This window comes from Nilaparvata lugens, chromosome 2 (assembly GCF_014356525.2).
Source record: "Nilaparvata lugens isolate BPH chromosome 2, ASM1435652v1, whole genome shotgun sequence".
Classification (NCBI taxonomy): Eukaryota; Metazoa; Arthropoda; class Insecta; order Hemiptera; family Delphacidae; genus Nilaparvata; species Nilaparvata lugens.
Window position 1 is genome coordinate 13,025,328 of NC_052505.1, and position 25,195 is coordinate 13,050,522.

A 25,195-nucleotide genomic window follows, 5' to 3' on the forward strand; every position below is an offset into this window, starting at 1 on the left:
GCAACTTCAGATGGAACTCAAAACTAAGGGAATATAGAAGTTGAAGTATTCTTGTAAGCTTTGATTAAATAGCTTATATATGGAAGTGATAATATAGAAAGCATAGCTGCAGATGTTGAAAGATCTATCTGAAGACTGTTAGTATTATTACATTTTTACTTTCCTTGCCCTATCACCATAGGTAAGGAAAGTATTGCTTCCCGAAAAAATTAAGGTACCCCAATTTCTATATTTCTATACGTTTCAAGGTCCCCTGAGTCCAAAAAAGTGGTTTTTGGGTATTGGTCTGTATGTGTGTGTGTGTGTGTGGTGTGTGTGGTGTGTGTGTGGTGTGTGGTGTGTGTGTGTGTGTGTGTGTGTGTGTGGTGTGTGTGTGTGTGTGGTGTGTGTGTGTGTGTGTGTGTGTGTGTGTGTGTGCGTGTGTGTGTGTGTGTGTGTGTGTGTTGTGTGTGTGTGTGTGGTGTGTGTGTGGTGTGTGTGTGTGGTGTGTGTGTGTGGTGTGTGTGTGTGTGTGGTGTGTGTGGTGTGTGTGTGTGTGTGTTGTGTGTGTGTGGTGTGTGGTGTGTGTGTGGTGTGTGTGTGGTGTGTGTGGTGTGTGTGTGTGTGTGTGTGTGTGCGTCTGTGTACACGATATCTCATCTCCCAATTAACGGAATGACTTGAAATTTGGAACTCAAGATCCTTACACTATAAGGATCCGACACGAACATTTTCGATCGAATGCAATTCAAGATGGCGGCTAAAATGGCGAATATGTTGTCAAAAACAGGGTTCTTCGCGATTTTCTCGAAAACGGCTCCAACGATTTTGATCAAATTCATACCTAGAAAAGTCGTTGATAAGCTTTATCAACTGCCACGAGTCAAAATTTAAGTGGAAAAGATTGAGCATAAAAATCTCTACAATTAATGTTCAGTAACATTTTCACCTAAAATTGAAAATAAGCTCGAAATTCGAGAAAATAAGATTATTCAATTGCAAACTGTTGGCAACAGTTGATTCTATTTAATCATTCACTATGAAGAGATAGCATATTTCGTGTGTCTGCAGCGCTATTGTTCTGTCACCAGCTGACTCAGATCTTAGAAAAGTAGACTTGAGATGCGCGGGTACACTAGCGTCAGTTGATAAATTTGCATAACGGCAAGGAAAGTTGTGTGAGTGCGCCACACCCGATTTTTCCATTATTCTTCAAAAGGTGCTTACAGACTGATGTACCACGAACTCGCTCATATCTCTTTCCATCAGATGATGCTATGGTTCTTATGTATCTTACTGTTTGTGAACAAATACAGATATAATAAGTATTTGTTTCTGATCATTAGTTAGCATCAACTGGTGAAAAGCGAATTGCGCGTGTTCGTGGCGCAAAGTCTGTACGCACCTTAAGATTTGTTGAGGGATTATTCACCTATACTTCTACTGCTATTTTGCAAATAGAAGAAGATATTGAATGTTTCGAATACATCATATATGTTATACCTCATTCATTTTATAATCATCTAAGGAAAATTCTCCAACTGTCATCTTCATTTTATTCAGAAATCTGTGGATTCTAGTACTTCTATTCAGATGAATAAGGGATAATTAAATTCATATAATAAATTAATCTATTGGATCTATATTCTAGAATAACGTGATTTGAAATATGACTGCATGAAGTCAAATTCGGTCTCTCTAGCCAATTTCCACAATCAAGACTAGAAAAGGAGAAAACTACTTAGAGAAGATACGATAACGGTACGGTAACGGTTGTTGAATGATTGATGAGGGAGGATATCCGAAGAGTGATGGTCCGATTCGAGAAAGAGAAGGAAAAGCTGGTAGCAAAGTGAGACGCTCCTTTTCTGCATTTCCCTGTCGTTTAAAGATTTCCGAACAATACTTCAGTTGGCCAGAATCGTCCTGGGATCTGATTGAGTTATAGCTTGAAATTAGAGTGCTCTTCTTCTGCGAAAATTGGCTGACTTGAAATTTCTCAGATACGACGAGAATTACGTGTGAAAGAGAGAAAGAAAAAAAGGATAGTTAGATAGAGAGAAAAAAATCTTTGCTCTCCACAATGTATGCTTGATGGAAATATGATCGTTTGAAAATATTAACCAATTTGCAATAATTACTACCTGAATGATCTCATGATAATTTGAACTACCGTATTATTTTTACTTTCCTTGCCCTATTACCATAGGTAAGGGAAGTATTGCTTTCCGAAAAAAATTAAGGTACCCCAATTTGTAAATTTCTATACGTTTCGAGGTCCCCTGAGTCCAGAAAAGTGGTTTTTGGGTATTGGTCTGTATGTGTGTGTGTGTGTGTGTGTGTGTGTGTGTGTGTGTGTATGTGCGTCTGTGTACACGATATCTCATCTCCCAATGAGATGACTCATTGAATTCAATTTTGAATTTCAATGACTTGAAATTTGGAACTTAAGGTCCAAATCGATCTAGGTCGATCGATAAGGTCCTATAACGATCCGACACGAACAATTTCGATCAAATGCAATTCAAGATGGCGGCTAAAATGGCGAAAATGTTGTCAAAAACAAGGTTTTTCGCGATTTTCTCGAAAATGGCTCCAACGATTTCGATTAAATTCATACCTTGAATAGTCATTGTTAAGCTCTATCAACTGCCACAAGTCACATATCTGTAAAAATTTCAGGAGCTCCGCCTCATCTAGGTAAAGTTTGATTTTAGATTCCCAATTATCAGGCTTCAGATACAATTTAAACAAAAAAATTCCAAATAGAAAAGATTGAGCATGAAAATGTCTACAATTGATGTTCAGTTACATTTTCATCTAAAATTTAAAATAAGCTTGAAATTCGAGAAAATGTTATTATTTCAATTGCAAACTGTTGGCAACTGTTGATTCTATTAAATCATTCACTATGAAGAGATAGCAGACTTCGTGTATCTCCAGCGTTATAGTCCTGTCACCAGCTGGCTTAGATCTTTGAATAGTAGACTTGAGATGCGCGGGAACACTAGCGTCAGGTGATAAATTTTCATAACGGCAAGGAAAGTTGTGTGAGTGCGCCACACCAGATTTTTTATAGTAGAATATGTGATATTGGATATCTTCTATTTGAAATAGTTTCAAATCATCATGTTACATAGGAAATTGGAAAGCCTTGAACAATTACTATTATTGATAATTGAAAAATATAAATTTCTCCATAATCCAAGCCGCTAAGATGCGCTTTCTAAGGAGTACAAGGGGATGCACATGATTGAATTTACTCCGAAATGACGGCATTCGAGAGGAGCTCAAAGTTGAGCCACTAAATGAAGGAATTAAAAAATTTCGAAGTAGATAGAATGCGCACATTGACAGAATGCCAACCGACAGAATCCCTGTGAAAGCTTTTAATTACAAACCAGCAGGTGAGAGAAACGATGGGTGACCGAGGAAATGGTGGTCTCATAATCAAGCAAGATTTTCAAGATAAATTTGAATTTGGAAAAGGCTATTTCAAATACCAGAACCTATGACTATACTGTGAAATTCATTCAGAAGAAGTAGAAAAATATAAACTCAGCTTCCAATCACAAACAATGTAGCTAACTAATACTCGTATTTGAATAAATTCCACCAAGAATTGACAAGAAAGGTTGATGAAGAAATACAATTTGAATTTTCATAGCACAATATTGTGTTGTGTTTATATAAAACAGAAAAGTTTAATCGTTTATTCTTTAGAAAGGATACCCTTCCCATTAGGCCTACTACTCCATGGTAAGTGAATTTGAAAACCTCAATGATGATGTAAATGGAGAATAGAAAATTTGAACATGAGATTGATAAAATCTTATGTATATACTTAATGAAATCGATTCATCGGAGAGGGTTTGAACACAAGTTCATTCTCCAAAATAGGAAGAGAATGGTTACACAAAATTTCAAAACAGATCAATGGTGAAACCCGCACCTCAAGTCAAACCGTTTTGAATTATATATGTTTGGTGACTCGAATACATGAATCCCAGGAAGATATTGTATAATTGTGATTGTATATTTCTTTCGTGGCAAAACACTGTTAACAGTTGAACTTTGAGTTCAACAGAAAAAAGCTGTACCTATGAATTGTTCATTTCCAAGATTCATCGTTGGCAGAAGAAGAATAAATTGATGAAGTCTCTATTCCGAATTCAGCTTTGGAACCTCAATCATAAAATTATTATAGTCGCAATGTGATATCTTTCTATTGCTATTTCATGTAATCCAACCCTAAAGCAAACATAAACGCAGATGCAGGGGTAGAAGAGGAGCTTTCGACTTTTGCGGCGGGCGCTGAAAATATAGGCAAGTCACGCAAAGGAAAAGAGTATTATCCCCTAGTAATGCTAGCTCCCACGTATCATAGTACGCCACCAGTCTAAATCTGTTTTTTCTTGAATCGAATAGATGAAGCTACTTCATTTTTATACTCGTGAAATATTGTGATCATTAATTTGTTAGCAAATGTATATTATTGTTGTGTTATGTTTATTGTCATGAATAGAATGCTGAGACTCGTCAAACGTTTATGTTTAATCTTCGATTATGTATGGTGTTGTTGGGACATGGATCTAAATAGAGGTAATATTATCAGAAACACCAGGCTTGAGCTCTGGCTACAGCGATAATCATGAACGATTACTAACTAGATGGTGATGAAGAGGATAAATACAGCATCAGTACCACATTAAAACTTCGGATGATTTAATTTAATTCTTGGTTCACATACTTCGCAAACGGGGAGGATACAAACGCATCTTGTGAGGGGGATAAATATAGGGCAGGAGCAATAGAACGATAGAACGAAGCGTTGGAATGAAGCGTTAGAACGATAGAACGAAGCGTTAGAGCGAAGCAAAAGAACGAAAGAACGAAAAATAATTTCTTGGTTAGAAAATTTCGGAGGCTCTGAAGAATCTCTACTCATTGTTCCGGAGAGCGAACATCATAATTGAAGTGATCGCCAACTTTTTTAGCAGACACCCCAAAACATACTCGGAAGAAGACATGTTGGTACTCGATTTGAAATCACTAATGAAGCTCATTAGTATAAAGCTTGGAAAGTGTTATTTAAAAGGAATTTTCAAACTAGTTCAGCTTGATCAAGAATCATAATACATTAAATCGAGGGGAAGTAGAGACTCTTATAGATTAGAGGTAGTTAAATTCAGTCGTCGCATGAATAGATGACCTTTTTAAAGGGTTAGGTTGAGGGTTCAAGCACAGGATTGAGCTATTTTTCGCTGGTGAGTGGGTAGTGACAGTGACATTATAACAAAACAATCCTTTCTGGAATGCAGAAACAAGTAGATTCAAACAAGTTCGAACTAAGATTTTTCTTGAAATCGAATCAAGGTTATGATGAAGAACAGTTCAATTTCAATTTCAGTTGAGTAGTTATAGTAACAACTTTCCGAACATTTGACTAAAAAAACATCATAGATTGCTACCGAAGTTTTTAGAAACCACTAAAGGTTTATTTTAAGAGAATAAGGTCTATAGAGAAAGAGAATATACTCATGGTTATCAAGTGAATGAGATCGCTATTGATTTTGGGATAATTCAACTAGACATTCGGAATTCCCATTTGCCCAGTTTACACCTCTATTACGAGATTGAATCTGCATTCACACACGCACATTAATCGGTGCAATCCAATTTGGCTGATTAACATCATGTCCACTGCATGACTTATGGAGGTGAGATTAATAGATATATCAATAGCTCAAGAATTACTAGCAGGATGATATCAATAAGATCTAAATCTACATCACAGTGATTTATTTATTTTATTCACAATCACAAATCATAGTTAAAATATGATTGGGAGAAGACAACAGGCATAGCCCAAAACTGTCTTCTCCCAAATTTTTACATATAAAAGTTTCAAAAAGAATGAGGTTAGATTTCACTTTTCACTTCAAAAAGTCCAATCTACACTTCAAAACTAATGACTAATAAAACTAATTTATGCTATGCAATATAATATAATATAATGCAATAAAATATAATAATTCATGTATTAAGAACTAATAAATTATCAATCATAATTTAAATTTCTGTTTCAATTAATATTGTGAATTCAAGTTTTTAATCCTTCGTATCCATTTATAATATTTTAAGCCTTTCTCAATATTTTGGAAATTTATGAAAATGTGTAAACCCCCATTCCACTAACCAAGGAATTGTAATTTTCATTCTTCGCCCACACAATAAAAATTATGTCGACAAATCTCAGACTTTTGCATGGGTAATGAGAAGATTGGATATGCTCGTTTTCAGTTTTTTTTATGTTTTCCAACCATAGGGAAGCGAATTGAAGCACTTACCTGTTAGTGGAGCAGACCTCAAGACTTTACCCGTCCAGCTTTACTTTATATATTTTTTAAAGCAATTGTCAAATATAATAATCTGTGAAAGTGAGTGTAGCACCAAAAAACTTTTTTTTCGCCCCACTTGGATGTAATGAGCTGGTTTTCGTGCGTCATGTGGAGGCCGAAAGTGATTGTTTTCTGACCAGGCCGGTAAAATTTTTACGGCCCTAGGGCAAAGACTTCAAAGAGATATAGACCCACAATGCCTATGCCTTCCCAATGATAGTTCTTACTTGAAATTGAAGGCCGCCATTAGGATATTTTAGCACGGGATATTATATCTATAGATTTTTAATATTATAGATTACAAAGGCATTGGTATGGTGATAATCTTATCGGTTGCCCCCTCAATGGCCGATTTCAATTCCAAGTACGACACTAGCGCTGCATGTGAGTCTATGCATATTTAAGGTCTTGCCCTAGGGCTGTAAAATAACCCTGAAGTCAGCTGATTCTGATTTGATGTGAACGTGTTTACAAAATAAGTTATGAATCGGAATCAGTTTATGCTTCTAGAATTGAATAAAGTATTTTGCAATAAGATACTATCATTTTATTTGGATTAATGAAATACAAATAAGATATTATAAACTATTCAAATTCAATTTTCAGAGTATAGGCCTAATTGAATCTAACCTCTAACCTCATCATAGTACTGCGTTTATCACGAAACCTGGTTGATAATTTTGGAACTACTTGGGCAAATCCTTGGTGCTGAACGTTTTTACAAATAGTTTATGAAACGTAATCAGTTTATGCTTCCAGAATTAAATACAGTATTTTGCCATAAGATACTATCATTTTATTTGGATGAATGAAGTACAGATAAGATATAAATAGACTATTCAAATTCGATTTTCAGAGTAGGATAGAACTTCTAACCTAAACTTCCGCAGTCTACGACAACAAGCATTGTTGACGTTGACATTCAGATTGGCCAAGTTTCAAGTGTGCTAAAACAGCTGATCAAAAAACTTTTCATTATTTGTGTTTATTATTTAAGAATCAAAACATTTATAATAATAATTTATCATTTCATTGTCATTTAAAAGTATAAACTAAAACAACACATTAAAACATAATAATTGAACATAATCTTTTAGGTTATTTAGACAATGAAAAATAAAAGTACTTGGACAATTTCCTGATATTCAGACCTCAGATTTGCTAGAGCTATGACCTTCCAGTTTTGCTTTCGGAAGTGCCTAATAAACAATCATTCTCATATATTTATATTGTTTTATTTTTCTGTGTGGCGAAAAATAGCGTTCGCACCACGGGCAAAAATGTGTTTTCGCCCCATTTGGATGTAATGAGCTGGTTTACGTGCGTCATATGGAAGCCGAAAGTGATTGTTTTCCGACCAGGCCGGTAAAACTTTACAGCCCTAGGGCTGTAAAATGACCTTGAATAACAGCTGATCGTGTCCGATCTCACAAAAATCATAGAGAGATAATCTCATAATGACTGTAATAATCTATATAATTATGTATCGTGAATCGCGGTATTATGTCTATAATAATATATTTTATAAATTACTGTTTCATAATTTGTAACATATTAATCTGGGTAGATAAAAAGCCCTAACAGAAACAGTAATAGGTCTGAAATAAAGTAACTGGCTAATATCGCCAAATAGATAATAACTAAGATTAGATAGCATCAGCTTGTTCTGGCTAAATGGTACAAGAACCTAAAAAGGATTTGAAGGGAGTTTATTGCTCAAAATAGATTATTATATAAAATATTTAAAGATTGAGGTTATGTACATGTATTCACGGATCGGTGACCTAGAGATCGATCAAACCGAGGAACGTAGAATCTGACCAAAAACCCTTGGCAGAGCTTTATTGCAATCAGATGGTGTGCAACATGAAAAAACACCCGTCCACGTGGCTAATTATTAGGTAGCATGGAATTAATATTAATGTATAGAATATTAACTAGCATGCAAAGAGCATAAATAAAAAACCAAATAAAAATAATTTAATGTATTCAGGAAATAAGAGTTACCAGGCGCATGAATACCGAATAAAATTTGCATGCACCAATAGTAAAACGGCAGTTAATAGGCGGCAACTGTAGGCCAGTTCAAAATATTTCTATATATTTATATAAAAATACTAGATTGTGTGTTAAAATTGGTGTAATCTATGTTATCGATATGGCTCGAATGCAAAGAAATTATTAATCATATAATCTAAGCAATATTTTGGCATTTTTTTGTAAGATCTATTTGAACCTAATGGCGGAGGACTAAGATATTTAAATTTTATGCTAATTTGAAAGTCGGAAAGAGGATCTGTAAAACTTGAGAAAGAAGAACCAGCACTCGCCAGCCAAATGCCACCATAAGAGGACCCCAAATATTTTAGAGCGTATTACCTTACTAATGATTTTGTAAAAGTTAAAGTTAAAGTAAATTATTAAATTTCTTAAAGGACTTCGTGATGCTATTGTGAAGCAGAAGTCATTTTCATTTTGAATTAAATTTATAACCCCTTGGAGGAGACGATTCCGGCTACCATATTCCCGGACCACATGGAGTTGGATCGACATCGGCGGCTTACAAGAAGATTTTCGACACGTGAGTGATTAAATTTGAATTAGTGATGGGCGCCCTAGTGCTTCGAATTAATCTAATAATCAAAGCTAGCTCGTCGAAAGGGTTTTTATTATAAATTAAGAAATTAATAAGAGTAATACTTGCGCAAGTAAAATTAGTATTAAAGGTATTTATTTGAAAGAAAAATATAGATCAATATTTCAGAAATTTCTATTAAATCAAAGAAGTACAAAATCTAGGCTATTAAAACATATGCATATAATATTTAATTTTTGCAATACAATTTGCGATAATTTATTATAGTTCTAATTCACTAGATGAATGGCTCTACCTATTCCGTCAGGGGCCGAATCTTGCACCCTGAGATAAAAATATATATTCGATACAAATAAATCTACTAAGTACTAGAGATTTTAATATATATATATATTTGGATTATTAGTGGCTAATTTATCAAGCTGATCTTAAAGCACATATTTTTAATTGAATTGTCCAAGTCGACAAGTATTAGCAAGTGCATATCGCAGCTACATGCAAAAGAATGCATATGATTTTAAGATAAAGGCACATGGTAATGATTCGTGCCATAAATCTAGAATATAAAGTTTAGCCTGTGATATTTTACTGATTTCAATTATTGTTCTATTTTTATATTATATTTTTTTTTATCGCTCTTTATATATTTTTTGCCTCGATCTATTTTTTGCATTATTTGTTTAATATATGTATGAACGTTCATGGTGTGCAATTTATTTTTTATTCCTCAACACTATAGTATAAGTATCATATTTATATATATATTTATTATTTATTGAATTACAAGAGTTATAGGAGAAGCCCATATCTAGGCCTATCAAGATTTTTTAAGACTGAATACCATTAGAAAACCACGACCTAATTATATCAAATCTCATGCTTTACCGACTGATGCCAAGCAGGAGGCTAATCGTTATTTAAATATAAATAATAACGTGACATAAAGACATGCCGTACCAACGTGGGACTGATGATGAGAGCCAAGCTCATTGAATAATTATTTGAAATTAAGTCAATAACCATATTGAAAATTATAGATAACTTATACGAGTTGTGAGGAAAACTGGCGAAGAGAAATTTGTATTACTTTTTGGGGAATCAATAGCTTTAAATAAAGAGAAATTATATGTTTTAAAGAAAATTTTATATTATTAGTACTGTAAAAAATTACCTGTTTATAGAGAGAGATTATATTTTACAAGCCTAAACTGCTATTACTTTCTAGTCAAAAATATATTATGTGTTTAAGCCGGTTGGAAAATAAGTCACAGCCTGTAAACTAGCCAAGAATAAATCAACACAAAACATTGGGGGCGCTAGAGCATTATAAAAAACTTAAGTATAAATACCTTGTTGTAAGAGTATCCAAACACTTTACACATCACTGTTTCACTGTAAGTCCCGGTTTGTGTCTCTTTTTTAAGCATTTTCGCTTATCATTTTTATCACTGTTTAATTAGCATTTATCATATTTGACATAATGAATCACACTCCCGCAAACTCTGAAGTTTCATATATGTACGGCGGTTGCACAGATCCCACTTTGTCGACTCCAAGCACATCAAACCCCACCACGGTAGATGCCAATACGCCACGAGAAAGGGAACCAGGAAGCGTCGGGTCGATAGTCTTCGATCCACCAGGTCTGCAACCTCTATCATCCACTCGAATCGACGCCGCTGACACACCATTGAATCAACGGATAGTAGAGATCAACTTTGAAGGGGGCGAGGAGCAGCCTGCAGAACCCGCATCGCCGGAGGCCGAGTCACACCTGAGCAAACAAAGTATATTTTCAATCACAGAGTTAGATCCGCTTCAAAAGGTAATAATGGAACAAACTAGCAGTACTTTCAACATTATGTTACAAAAAACAATGGATAATATGATGCAGGAGATTAAAAAAGAGATTGCTACAGTAAAAGAGGAAAATAAACAAACAGTGGAACAGGGCATGAAAGAGACCGCAGGCGCTATAAAATCAGTAGAACAACGGTTGGATAATATTGAAACTAAAGTAGAGAATCATAGGGAAGAATTAAAAGCAATGATAACCCTACAAAAAGAAAGTCAGGATAAAGTTACGGCAGGATTATCGGAAAGGTTGGATACGGTTACATGTGAACTCAATGAAAGGATAGATAACCTAACCATACAAATCACTACACCCATTCAGGATATAACCAATAACATTAAGGCCGATTGCCACCAAGAAATCCACAAACAAATTACCGTTGCCAATCAAAACTTAACAACTACAGTTGACAAAAATATTAACAGTATTAAAGAAATACAAAGTAAACAGATTAATACGTCCACAAAAATGAACCAACTGCAAGGTAGCATCAATCAAAATACTGAAACCTGTAAAGCTTTAAATGGAACTCTACTAATTCAAAAATCCACTCTGACTCAATTAAATCAAGAAATAAACGCAAATAAAATTACACATAATAGTCAATGGCAGATAACACAGGAAAAAATAATAGCATTGGAAAATCATATTCAACAACAACCTCAAGGGATTCAAACAGACAACCTCAACGTACATAGTATATTACAAGGACTAGGAAAATTTGACAATACTGATCACCATTTGCAACCTCAACCATTCATTGATCAGATAAAATTAGTACAAACTCTTGCACCTACCTCTTGGAATTTTTGGCGTCTCCGTTTGACTAATTTATTGATTGGCGAACCCCTGATGTTCTTTCGGAGTAGAGCCCATGAATTTACATCATTGGATGAGTTTGTCGCTGTCTTCCTGGAACAGTATTGGAGCAGAAGTAAACAGTTGGACGTGCTAGCGGACATCATATCATGCGATTTCAACCCTAACTTAGACGGTGCATGTACCACTTTCGTCACTGCCCTACAGTTTAAAAATTCTCAATTGAGCGAGCCCATTAACGAATCGGCATTAGCAAGCATTATTTTAAAGAAGCTACCGTATCAAGTTAGAATGGCACTCGCCACACAACCCATTACTGATTGTAAGCAGCTGATAAATCATCTATATGGCATACAGTCTGTGATGGCAATATCAAACCACCGTTCAGACCAGAGATACGCACCAAATCAACATAATTCAAAATTTAATCAGCATAACAGCCAAAATTATGAACCGGTATCATATGATCGCTACCGATCTGCTCCTCAATTTGAACGCCGCTATGAGCACAGGCAAAATGGTAACTGGAATAATGAAAAATTTCAAAATCACACAACCAACCACTATGCCCAGCAGAGCAATCATAAGAATCACTATGATGGCCGTGATCGATTAAACTCACATAATAATCACACACAAAACAATTACAACAGAAATTATAAACCGCCACCTCAACAAGTAAGTACAAATTATACATTAGCACATGCAATAGGATTGAATCAACAAAAAACCCGGAACCCAGCACCCAACGACCCGCCACCAGATATACAGAAAACTACAGCTAATAAACCAGGACTATATGATACCCCCGATATAACAAGCACAAGCTCAAATGAAACAAACAAAGAAAATCAAGATATTTCAACATCATACACCACCTTTAGAAATGATTTACCGGAAATATTATTAGAAGAACAAAAGCCAATACCAGATAAACCACCACCAAAAACCAGCCGCAAGCAACAACCCATTTTAAGTATATTGTTTCCCGCCGAAGACCCATCACCGCAGGAAGAGCAGCCCGCACATCAAGAGACCGCCACCATACTACCTGTTTTGACCACCACCATGCATCCACACACAGAGCCTACACCCGCGCATCATTCGACCCCACCAAGGCACCCCAAGGAACCCAAAATTTTTGACCAAGAGGCTGACACCAGGGAGGACGGACTACCGGACAAAAGGAGCGACCACCGTAAGGCCCGGAGACGGAGGCGCCCGAGGACACTGGACGGCCGACATCAGGACGGAGAGGACGGCATACGGGAGAAGAAGAAGATGCATCGCAAGGCCCGGAGGCGGAAGAAACGGAGGAGCCGCGCGCACCGATGGAGGCCGCATGCACGGTTCAAACGCCCGAGGAGGATACCGGACCGGGACCAGGTTGGAGAACAGACCACCGACGTCATGCATCCGCGGCACATTCGTTTTAAGGGAGATGATCAACGATGTGACCGGAATAATAGGCCAAAGAAATATAACAAAAATGGAACTGGTAACAAAGCAACTATGGATTCATGCCAGGAAAATAAGGAAATGGATTACTTGTGGAGATTGATGGACAGAAAGTGGTTGATAAAATCAAGAGAAATAAGGAATTATATTAAGAAAGTAAAAGTATCTAGATATTATATGATGAGAGATAATACTATTAAAAAGATGATAAATGTTTTGTTATGGTGTTTAATGTTTGTAATAATGGCTGTGATATTAATAAAAGACTGTGTTGTAGACATGATGGAAAATATTATATTGTTATTATTAAAAGAATCTAGTATTGATGAGTGGAAAGTTAATATTATAAAAATGTTTATTGTTGTGAGCCTACTAATTTATAATGAACCGAGATCGAGAATTTTAAACGAAAATGAAAGGAAGGATGAGTTAAGAGTGCAGGATATTTGGAAAAAGAATGGATTAAAAGAAATTACCATTAAGGAAGTAAGGAATTGTTTAAAGGAGTATACCAGATACGAGGGCTTTAAATTTATGATGAAAAAATTATCAATTAGGACAGCCTCACCAACGGATAGCAGATAACCTAACGGCCTACAACAACATCTACAGATAGAATGCAAGAAGATGCAAGTAAATCACAACATTTCTACATGAAATATCATCAAATTTGAAATAAATATGATAAGAAATCAAGGAAAACATTATTATCAAACCGATTACTAACCTTCCTTAATAAATTTAATCTTGGTATAGGACCGCGTGGCAACAATCCAATGTTTTAATTCCTTCCAGCCGTTAGAAGCCTGCAATAAGGAAAAGAACAATTTTTAAATATGTAATTAAATTATATACATCAGATAAAAAAGGACACAAGCGGGGATAATAAAATTAAAATTTGTTAATTACCTTTTTAAGAGAAAAAATTGAGCAGTTAGGTTAGTTATGAAAGTCGACAGCAAATTCTGATGTAACATGTAGCAGTATGAAATGTAGAACAGCGACCAGCTGAGCAAAGCCACCTAAATCAAATAGGTGACGTCTGTTGAACATATGTTTATAAAAAGAAGTACTGTACCCAAAGAGTTATTTATTATTGTTATTTATTATATTTATTAATGTCGATATATTTATTTATATGTTTTATATTTATTACTTTTAATTATGCCACGTTTGTTACCTGAAAAAGACTTAAAGTGAATACCAGCTACCAAAACCAAAGAGCCATTAGCAAAAGAAAGTATTGTACCTGATGTATAGAAAATTATTTATATTAAGACCTAAGAATACTATAAGATATAAGCCCAGAAGTTTGTGAATCGAAATTATTGTCTAAAAGGAATCATTTATGAGAATTATGAAATGTGTGTAGTTAGGTTGGCGGCCCTGCAAGCGGCGAATTTAAAAATTACTATGTTTTAAGTGTTGTCAGGAGGAGTACGTTTAGAAGTTTATATTTATGATATTTTATGTGTGTTGAGGAGGAGAATTTGTTATTGTATTTGATAAAGGTATAAAGGAGATGCAGCAAATATGTCTGCGATCTGTGATAGAAGTATGAGAGTATAATTTATAAATAAAGTATAGTGTATGTCGATGTATTGAAGGGTGGGTTTTCATTAAAAACATTGTGATTCTCAAATATTTTGAATTCAAACCCAGGGGCGCGTGTAACATATTAAATCTGGGTAGATAAAAAGCCCTAACAGAAACAGTAATAGGTCTGAAATAAAGTAACTGGCTAATATCGCCAAATAGATAATAACTAAGATTAGATAGCATCAGCTTGTTCTGGCTAAATGGTACAAGAACCTAAAAAGGATTTGAAGGGAGTTTATTGCTCAAAATAGATTATTATATAAAATATTTAAGATTGAGGTTATGTACATGTATTCACGGATCGGTGACCTAGAGATCGATCAACCGAGGAACGTAGAATCTGACCAAAACCCTTGGCAGAGCTTTATTGCAATCAGATGGTGTGCAACATGAAAAAACACCCGTCCACGTGGCTAATTATTAGGTAGCATGGAATTAATATTAATGTATAGAATATTAACTAGCATGCAAAGAGCATAAATAAAAAACCAAATAAAAATAATTTAATGTATTCAGGAAATAAGAGTTACCAGGCGCATGAATACCGAATAAAATTTGCATGCACCAATAGTAAAACGGCAGTTAATAGGCGGCAACTGTAGGCCAGTTCAAAAATATTTCTATATATTTATATAAATGTACTAGATTTTGTGTTAAAATTTGTGTAATCTATGTTATCGATATGGCTCGAATGCAAAGAAATTATTAATCATATAATCTAAGCAATATTTTGGCATTTTTTTTGTAAGATCTATTTGAACCTAATGGCGGAGGACTAAGATATTTAATTTTATGCTAATTTGAAAGTCGGAAAGAGGATCTGTAAAACTTGAGAAAGAAGAACCAGCACTCGCCAGCCAAATGCCACCATAAGAGGACCCCAAATATTTTAGAGCGTATTACCTTACTAATGACTTTGTAAAAGTTAAAGTTAAAGTAAATTATTAAATTTCTTAAAGGACTTCGTGATGCTATTGTGAAGCAGAAGTCATTTTCATTTTGAATTAAATTTATAACCCCTTGGAGGAGACGATTCCGGCTACCATATTCCCGGACCACATGGAGTTGGATCGACATCGGCGGCTTACAAGAAGATTTTCGACACGTGAGTGATTAATTTGAATTAGTGATGGGCGCCCTAGTGCTTCGAATTAATCTGATGATCAAAGCTAGCTCGTCGAAAGGGTTTTATTATAAATTGAGAAATTAATAAGAGTAATACTTGCGCAAGTAAAATTAGTATTAAAGGTATTTATTTGAAAGAAAAATATAGATCAATATTTCAGAAATTTCTATTAAATCAAAGAAGTACAAAATCTAGGCTATTAAAACATATGCATATAATATTTAATTTTTGCAATACAATTTGCGATAATTTATTATAGTTCTAATTCACTAGATGAATGGCTCTACCTATTCCGTCAGGTGCCGAATCTTGCACCCTGAGATAAAAATATATATTCGATACAAATAAATCTACTAAGTACTAGAGATTTTAATATATATATATTTGGATTATTAGTGGCTAATTTATCAAGCTGATCTTAAAGCACATATTTTTAATTGAATTGTCCAAGTCGACAAGTATTAGCAAGCGCATATCGCAGCTACATGCAAAAGAATGCATATGATTTTAAGATAAAGGCACATGGTAATGATTCGTGCCATAAATCTAGAATATAAAGTTTAGCCTGTGATATTTTATTGATTTCAATTATTGTTCTATTTTTATATTATATTTTTTTTATCGCTCTTATATATTTTTTGCCTCGATCTATTTTTGCATTATTTGTTTAATATATGTATGAACGTTCATGGTGTGCAATTTATTTTTTATTCCTCAACACTATAGTATAAGTATCATATTTATATATATATTTATTATTTATTGAATTACAAGAGTTATAGGAGAAGCCCATATCTAGGCCTATCAAGATTTTTTAAGACTGAATACTATTAGAAAACCACGACCTAATTATATCAAATCTCATGCTTTACCGACTGATGCCAAGCAGGAGGCTAATCGTTATTTAAATATAAATAATAACGTGACAAATTTAATATTTATTATTGTGTTTTTGATATCAAACAATAGAATACGATGATATATCTCCATAGCCTCAACAATATAATGTTGGCTACATTGTCCATTGTCAGAAAGGTACGTATCGCAAGTCTTTAAAAGTGAAGAATCGAATTTGAAATCAAAGTACAATAATTGTATCAATATTTAAAAGTGAGGTAGAGTAATAATTGTTTCTTTTTTATTATCGAATTCCACTTCTTAATGCAATACAATCAACAATAATAATAGGAAAATACAGCAGAGATCTAAAGTTTAAGGTAAGCCTACTGGTGAAACTCAGCCTTGACTAAAAAATTCCTAGTAATTTTTCCGTAATTCATTATTAAAACTTTTAGATAATTTTTCTTCAATATCAAACCATATAGAGAAAACATTAGGCCCACTCAAGATTGAATCTTCGAATGTTTTCTCTATGATTTAACTATTTTCAGAGCAATATTTTGTTGTGAAAATGCCGGCATACCGGCTTCAAGTTTGCTGCTATAGGCTACACTATATTATAGTAGCCTACATACGTTACCTGACTTACAGGCCAATTTGATCAAAAGATGCAATGGCCGAGAGTGTAAAGGCGTGTACTCAAAAGCTCAAAGCTCAGTGAATTACAAACATGATCTAGGTTCGAACATCGGTCAGTTACATTTTTTTTTTGTTGATGAATTTGACTTTTATTAGCTATTTTTTATATTAGTTACCGTAATTTAAATTTCAATCAATTTTTAGATATATTTTGAGACAAAACTGTGAAATATGCAATTATATTAATTTTTTAATCACATTATTTCAAAATAGTAATGAAAATTCTATTCATCCATCTATCCATGAGATATTGCACCAGGCGCAAAGCGCGAGCTATAAAAATTCAAACAATTATTCGAAATATTAATAGTATAAAAATATTGTCACTATTGTAAATTATTAATTAGTAATATTGAAATTAATTGACAGTGAAAGTTGTCATAACCAAGATTCAAACTATCAAAATAGGCTGTTTGAATTTTATTAATTTTTTAATTTCTTATATATTGGGAAGTTTTTTTTTGGTGTGGCGAAAAATAGCGTTCGCACCATGGGCAAAAATGTATTTCCGGCTCTCAATCTTTTCTAGTCCTCGGCCTACGGCCTCGGACTTAAAAACCGATTTCGAGCCGGAAATATCTCATTTTCGGCCCTAGGTGCGAAATATACTATTCCGGTTCTCAATCTTTTCTAGTCCTCGGCCTACGGCCTGGAAAGCTGATTTCGAGCCGGAAAAATCTCATTTTCGGCCCTAGGTGCGAAATATACTACTACTGACCTCCTACTTGCATCAAATTAAGGATAATAATTTATCTAGTAGTATTTTTATTTTGGCAGGAGCTAACTGTATACATGTTTTATCATTATTTCACTAAGTTAGTGCTGATATTCAATTATATTACTTTGTTTTTGTCAAGTAGCTGCATTATAGACTGTTATATAAGAAGAAATTGGAACCGTTTTGGGCTTAAGCCTGTTGTACTTTTCTGAAAGTTTAATACTGAATAATTAAATACTGATTAATAAATGAGAAAAATGGAAAATTATTGATTGGAAAATAATAGTTCTGCTATTGATATGAGCCTCCTGTTGTCAATAGATATTCTCAGTGTGTTAATAGTAGTTTTTCATTGATATTATGAACGCAATTAGAAAGAAAAGGTCTCCTCGTTCATTTTATTGAATATTATTCTGTACTACACATGTAATTAGTTGCTCATTTTTAATTGATAGTGTATAATGGCAGTTGGTTGAATGAGAACTAGCCATTAACTTGTGATGATTTGAAATCATCGATGTTCCTCATTAACACGTCCAATAGAAGATCGAGATTGGAAACCCTCAGCGTTGCTCTCCAGCGGAGAGAATGTGTTCAGGCAACAATGAAACGAAAAATGTTGAAAAGCTGTTTGAGGTGGATGAAAGAGAGTGAAGGAGCGAGGAATAGTGTGGATGAAGGCAGGAGATAGTCGATATTCCATTTTGCTTTTGTGAGCCAGGTGGAGGCCGAGGTAACCCCCCCCCCCCCACCAACCACCCACCTCCTCAACACCTACCAAACACTGCAGCCTGCATTTGACGTTGTAAGCCAATAGTGGGTAAACAGTGTGAGAGCTCATTGTTTACTCGGAATAAGACGTTTATTCATCCAAGTCCAGAAGGATAGACCTACAGGTCCTGTAGGCTATATATATTTATTTGACAGTTTCAGTAGGCATCATAACCTGTTTTTGAGCTGTGAAACAAACTTTTTCTCTCGTTTTTCCTGAATTTTTCAAGCGTACTTCAGGAGAATTGTTCCAAGAAAAGGCGATTCAAATTGTCAGATCATTCTGAGCCTTGCCTCTTTCCTCAGTTTTTCCACGGGAGCCGGCTGATCGACAACGAAATTGATTGGATTCTTTTGGCTAAGAATTCCTCAGTTGATGAAATTTCAGTCATCTAACTGTTGAGAAGCAGAATGAATTTAAAACGTTATAAATACAACTGTGAATCTCCCTTAATCCTTAAATATGTTCAATATCATCATTAGTAATAACCACTCAATTATTGAATGAAATTCAAGTTTCCTTTAAACATATGCCGTAATTAGGGAATGGTATATTAAATAAATAAATTTATATTTCGAAAATTATTATATTTCCGAATCAAATAGGACGTTGATAGAGCAGTGCAGTTTTAATAGTGTGAATGTATATTGATACTTTTTCGTGCAATAGTCGATTTTTTGTTGCAACATGAAGAATAATTTATAAATGATCAATACAAAAATATTCAATATTATCGTTTTATTTTAAAAACAAATTATATTCGAAACTACTTAGAAACAAACTTTAAAGGGAGATTAGAATATTGAGTATTCCTATTCATAAAATGTATATATAATTATCTAAGATTGTCGTTCAAAAATAAAATCATGTTATCAAATTATAAAATTGAGTTGTAGAGTGCTAAATGTAGAGTGCTAGTTGCTCTTCAAGCTACTGAGGAGATTTGAGTTTTTAAGATAACTTGTGTTAGATCACAAGATCAAAATATATGTGTTTAAAAGAGATGAAGAATTAAAACCTCTTTTGGACTCATTTCCTATCAAAATTCGGGAATGGGAAGTAAGGGCTTTAAACCTGTTTTTCCATTTCTGATAATTTTATAAATATGTGTTTTATCATTGTTGTTGAATAAATTACGATATTGTTGTGAATGAATTAAAATATAATTATATAAATAAATTACCAATCTAAAGGGAGGGCCTGACCAATGTCCCTCACTGGTTAACTGACTGTCTCTCAATTATTCTAGTGATTAAAAAAGGAAAATGAATTGACATGTGACACTTGCAGACATAGAAGAGAGGGAATATTTCCAAAAAATTCTTATCGATGAAGTTATCAAAGCTAAAATACCTGGAAAATATGTCATAAAACGGGTCTCCTTCTGCTCTTGTCATATTGTCGATAACAATGCTCCGTACTTGACGAAAATAATTATTTTTCAATCCTGTCAGATGGTAGATGGCTAACATTGATGAATATTTGTTTTTAAAGTTGAATATTGTGAGGAATTTGTTATTTTAATAGAATTTAAAATCTGGTGGAACCAGCCTTAACTTTTATTTTGTGATGTGATAATAAAACAACTATTAAAGGTGCTGAGGAGCAGAAAAGTCAAAATAATCATTTTTGTAAAAAATAATTGGTGAAGCAATTCAATATGATGCTAATGATTCAGTCATTTATATATCATCAATATGTGAAGACTACCATAATAACCTTATAAGGCTATTGAATGTTCTCACCTTACCTTCTATTTAAATATACAAATTATTAATTTTCACTCATAAACATATCTCGAAACTGGTCACGAATGCAGAAGTACACAATCATAACACCAGAAGTAGAAACAATATAGCTTTAAGACAGCATAGATTGAAACTGTATGAGAAAGTACCTTCTTATATTGGTTCTAAATTATACAACAAATTGCCTGCAGAGCTGAAATCTGAGTCAATGAGCATTCAGAAGTAGTTTATACAGCTTTCTTGCTGCAAAGGCCTACTTCAGAGTTATAGATTTCTGTGATAGCTAGTAGATATTGGCTTACAAGTTGTATATTAGCACTTACAAATTATTTTATAAATACAAGTATGAGCGCATTGTATTAATTATATCTCTATGACGATGTTCAACTGTTTATTTGATTAACTGCGTTGAATAACTTTATATCTTATCTTATAACATATCTCAACCTAACATAACATACCTCAACCTAAAATGACATACTTGGACTACCATTACATATTTTTTAAAGCTACGTCCTGTAAATTTATTTAATGATGTTCATTGCAGACATAGTGTAGGATATCATATTCTAGTTTCATCCTGGATGTACAATAATGTATGTTTGGAAATTCATAAGTTAATACAACGTAGAACTCATTGCAAACAAAAAGATTGTTTTTGACATAGAAGAGAAATGATATTCATTTACTGTGTATAGTAAATAAGATAATCACTCAATCAATCAATCACTTTCTCAAACAATCTCAATATTGGTGAGATTTATTTTAAAATTGCTTTCATCAGAATATTGAAAATACGATAACATGCTTGAAGAGTTTACCTTGAAATGGGGAAGCAACTTTTATAGTGTTTTATTTTTTGATCAAAGCCGTTTCTGGCTACTTGAAACCAGTAAGTCTAGTTACACACACATCGATTTTTGCATGTACGATTTTTTGCCTTCTTTATAAAAATATACTACTGTACACCGCTCGTAACTTGGCTTCTGAGGTCTGAGGCGTGGGGGGGGGGAAATGAGCGAGTCGCGCCATTTTGTTGATGACTCGGTAGTGTGACTACAAACCGTCATCACTAATAAAGCTATTCACCATTCAGCTTTCAGTTTTGTTTCCGCAGCTGACCGGAGTAAACGTCGAAATGTTGTGTTATTTTTTCATTAAGTTAGTAGCCGTTTCAAAATAGTTATAGCGATTTATTAAACTAGTTTTAAAATCGTTATAGTGATTTTATGGAATAGCCTCCGTAGAACTAGCATTTTTACAATGTCACAGACTGGGGAAACTTCTCGCAATGATTTTTTCAGTTTCATCGAAAAAGTTGAATTCTGAGTTGAAAGTTGAACTTGAATCGTGAACTCTATTATTTTATGTAACGACAAAAAACGTTAGGATGTAATTTTACTTATAGATCGCTGGTTAAATTACAAATTTGGTGGGATGGAAATTGCTCAATTAGATTTGGCGAAGGCAAATAGACAACAGCGTTTGTGTACTCGCTACCTGGCTCTCCAGTGCCATATGTCACGCCCACAGAATACAAATATAGCAGATATTTAGAAATATTATAGAAGTTTTCTCTGGTCACGCCTAAAACTAGATCGACTGCATTCCTTCCAGAGGCCAAGTTACGAGCGGTGGATAGTACCAGATTGAATGGAACTTGACAAACATAATTATGATCACATCCTATGTTTGTCAAGTTATGTTCAAACAAATAGAATTTACAAGTAGAGCCAAAATTCGTACGTCAAAAAATCGATGTTTGTATATCTGGCATAACTGTTCACTATTATGATGTATCAGAAATTTCAAATTATTATTTTTTGAAATAAGTGGGACATAGAAAGCGAAGGAATCCAACAGCAAAAGTGGATTCAAATTTTGAATCTCATATACCGACTTTCAGTGGTATGTAGCCTCAAGACCAGAACGTCTGAGCTGGCTTGGAGGAGATGAAACACATCGCCTTGCTGGCCAAATTCAATAACTGAGAGAACTCAACGTTGGTCCCTTTTCGTTTTTCGCTATTCTGCTTCCGAGCAAATTTCCTCCACTCTTCTTGTTATTTCCCACTTTAACAGATTTCCATCCAGTCACTACTGCTACTCAAGACTGGTTCAGCTACCTCCTTGTCTCCTAACTCTCTCTTTATCCTTGTTTTTCATCTTCTTTCACGCGTTGATAGTGGAGCCATAATTATTTCCACAATACGTTGCCACTCTTGTTATAATCCATTCGTGTATATTGCACTTTTACAACGTTATTTGAATTTCCGACCCTGGAAATATTATCTCTACAATTTATGCCGAATGGAAAAGTTTTGATTCAATCTATAAGGAACTGAATTATCTTGAGAAGATAACCTTCAAATGATTCCTTTATTTCTAAAGTTTAGTTCTAAAGGTTTTGCTGGTAACGACTATAAGGTTATTTTGAGAATTATATTTTATTTCATGTTTTTGTTCAAATTTGAAATAACAAAGCCGGTTGAATTTCTTCGTGATTGGTTTCACGAGAGCCAATCAGAGAAGCCGTCTTATCAAAAAGGCCTTCTCTAATTAGTTCTCGTGAAATTAATCACGGTTAAAATTTAACCTGCTTTTGTGCAACCGGGCCCAAACCTATATTTGGGACTATGTGTTACATTGTCTTAATTTGGGAGAGGAATAGCACAAGGTTACCTTACTTTTCCTCTCCCTATCTTTTCGATAATGTACTTATTGTATAGATTAATAAAGAATAAAGAGAGAAAGTGATTTCACAATGGAAATTGAGTATTTTAATAGATTACTTGTTTTGAAAATTGTACTATATTATGCGGCAATTAGAGGATTTGATTGATTTTTGATTTTGGAAGGATTATCTTCAAAGAAACTGATTTGGAATAGAATATGATAATAACAAAAATCTGTGAAATCGAAGAATATTGAAGGAATTGATCTATGTGTAAGGGTACAAACATAACGACAAGGATGAGAAGAAGATTTCAGTTCGTTAGTGTTCTTCCATATCTATATCTATAACTGCAAATGTTTTTATCATAATAATTATTACAGAATTATTCTATTTCTATTTACTACTGTTTAGGAGAATCAATCTTCACCACGACTTACTCGTTCTGTTAGCACCTTTCGAATACCGATCTCTCATGGCTGATCCATATTTTGTTCCAGATGCAGTTCAGCTCATTGCCATGCATCCACGATTCCCTCTCTGCTTTCAAGTAGCGCAACACAATCGTTTCAAAATGAGATGAAAGCGTTCAGTCGATAAGCACGGAATGATAAGTTCAATAATCTAACGCTGTGAAGCAGCTCGATGAAGAGCGAAATTGCTCGCATAAATTGATACCCTGCAAACGCCACTGTAAACGGGACTCGAGTTCGGATGGAAGCAAAGTGCCACGAACAGAGAGCGCCAGGAACAGAGAAAGAAGAAGATCCTATCCTCCCAAAAGGATAGAACGGTAAATCTTGTGAAAGTGATGAAGTGAGCGGAAAAGGAGGGAAATGAAGATTAGGTCGGAAGTTGGAATGAATTCAACGACGCATTGTGAAAACGATTCGCGGCAACTTAATGTGATTCACCGGCAAAAAAGCGCCACTGCCTCTGGCAAGCCACTAATTCTAACTGCCACTACTTTTGCGCTAACATTCTCGTTCACAAAACAAGTGCCGATACTCTCTCGGTTGCAATACCACTCACTTATTCGATACTACTTATTATAAGCTAACGTGAGATACACTTTATATAGATATAAATGATAGGAGCGCACAGTTGCAAATTTTCTGGTAGCACCGCGTTCTATAGTAGATATTGTAGGTGCCATTCAAGTTATCCCGGTATATCTGATATGATATCAATCGTAAATTTCTTGATTAAAGTGACCAATTATATCTCAAATGATACTATTCATGATTGAATCGATTTATTTATACATTGATTTATACGATATCATTCTGAACCATGAATGATTGGGGAAGGAACAACAGGCTTAAAACCCAAAACTGATCCTTTCCCAAATTTTAATAGAAATTGCCCAAAAATATGTTATGTTTACACTTCATGATTTTTGTCCAATTATGAGTCCAAAATGATTGAAACCACAAATTTAAACTGTTAATCACTTTTTATTATAATAAAATATTACAATATACACAGAACCTAGTTTCGTAGCTTTACCAGCCATATCTTCAGCTGTTTGTAGCTGTAAACAAACAGCTGAAGATGTGGCTGGTAAAGCCACGAAACCAGGTTCTGTGTATATTATAATATTTTATAATGTTAAAAATCTGGTGTGGCGCACTCACACAACTTTCCTTGCCGTTATGAGAATTGATCACCTGACGCTAGTGTTCCCGCGCATCTCAATTCGAAGATTTGAGCCAGCTGGTGACAGGGCAATAACGCTGTAGACACACGAGGTGTGCTATCTCTTCATACTGAATCATTTAATAGAAACAACAGTTTGAATTGGATAATCAGATTTTCTCGAATTTCGAGCTTATTTTTAATTTTAGGTGAAAATGTTACTGAACATTAGTTGTAGAGATTCTCATGTTGAATCTTTTCCACTCAAAATTTT